Here is a 1,844-nt window from a genome sequence, read left to right as displayed (position 1 = left end):
CCAACTGTGGTGTGATGATTGAATTTTCCTCAAGTGAATGTCTAAACACTTTGGAACATTTTGGAGATCAGATCAGTAGCTCAGTCGTGTCCGACTCTTTGCGACCCCATGAATCGCAGCACGCCAGGCCTCCCTGTCCGTCACCAACTCCCGGAGTTCACCCAGACTCACATCCATCAAGTCAGTGATGCCATCCAGCCATCTCATCCTCTGTTGTCCCCTTCTCCTCCTGCCCCCAATCCCTCCCAGCATCAGAGTCTTTTCCAATGAGTCAACTCTTCACATGAGGTAGCCAAAGTATTGGAGTTTCAGCTTTAGCATCGTTCCTTCCAAAGAAATCCCAGGGCTGATCTCCTTCAGAATGGACTGGTTGGATCTCCTTGCAGTCCAGGGGACTCTCAAGAGTCTTCTCCAACACCACAGTTCAAAAGCATCAATTCTTCGGCGCTCAGCCTTCTTCACAGTCCAACTCTCACATCCATACATGACCACAGGAAAAACCATAACCTTGACTAGACGAAACTTTGTTGGCAAAGTAATGTCTCTGCTTTTGAATATGCTATCTAGGTTGGTCATAACTTTCCTTCCAAGGAGTAAGCGTCTTTTAATTTCATGGCTGCAGCCACCATTTGTAGTGATTTTGGAGCCCAGAAAAATAAAGTCTGACACTGTTTCCACTGTTTCCCCATCTATTTCCCATGAAGTGGTGGGACTGGATGCCATGTAGGAGAGACACTAATCTTTTAAGAATTTGTTGTTTAAAGGAAAGTTGTAATTTATTGCTTTATGAGTTTTAAGAAAAACTAAATTTCATTTTCAATACTAGCAAAAAGGAGGAAGCTTTCCCTGCTATACAAAAAACCTCAGGTGATCCATTACATTAATTATCTAATTTCAGAAAAATCCCAAGGCTATAGAGGCCTAGCGGTTCAGCTGAATTTCTGAAGCAAGTGTTTATTTTCTAAATCCTTCAACGACCAGTAACTCCCCATTGAGACTTGTGGGTTGTACATACAAAATTATTTTAAAAGTAATTCCTGCAAGAATGTTCGTTACAGCTGATTCTTGCATCCAATTAAAAGAAACGTCTTGACATTTTAAAAGCACAACGTATCTCAAAAATTTAGAGGAAACACTGTAGCTTTTCAAAATTAGTCTTCATTTTCTTTCCCTCTGACACTGCTTCTATAAATTAGTTGCAAAACATCACAATTTAGTTCACCTTCAAAATTTTTATTCTGCATTATGATTCCAAAACTTAAAAACGTACTGCTCTTGTGAGACTCAGAATTCAGCCAAAAACCAAATCAATAATCTTGTAAAACAAAGCTTCAGGTAAGGGACCAATCTTACAGGTTAAGCGCACATTTAAATATTCTCTAAAAAATTAGTATGTATCTCCGTCAAGATCTTGGAATATTTATAACTGATAGTAAGAACTGACCTATATCTAACATCTCTCTCTCTAGTTGCTAATTTGTATCCGACTCTTGCGACTCCATGGACTGTAGCCTGCCAAGCTACTCCTCTGCCCATGGGATTCTCCAGGCAAGAATACTGGAGTGGGTTGCATTTCCTTCTCCAGAGGATCTTTCCCACCCAGGAATCCAACCGGGGTCTCCTGCATTGCAGGCAGATTCTTTACCAACTGAGCTATGAGGGAAGCCCATATCTAACATACTTTCCTGTAAGAGATACTATTTTTCAAAGTTTAAACTCACCTTTGAGGGGAAAAGATATGGGAGGAGTCTTAGATAAAGAGCAGACAAAAGAGAAGGAAAGGACGAAGATTAGACCTAAGGGAACAAACCCCTTTGTACGGTGACGTCATAAAGGATATTTTG

The sequence above is a fragment of the Bos indicus x Bos taurus genome, chromosome 5 (genome assembly GCF_003369695.1).
Source record: "Bos indicus x Bos taurus breed Angus x Brahman F1 hybrid chromosome 5, Bos_hybrid_MaternalHap_v2.0, whole genome shotgun sequence".
Lineage (NCBI taxonomy): Eukaryota > Metazoa > Chordata > Mammalia > Artiodactyla > Bovidae > Bos > Bos indicus x Bos taurus.
The sequence above is the reverse complement of the archived record's forward strand: the minus strand, read 5'-3'. Positions refer to the sequence as shown.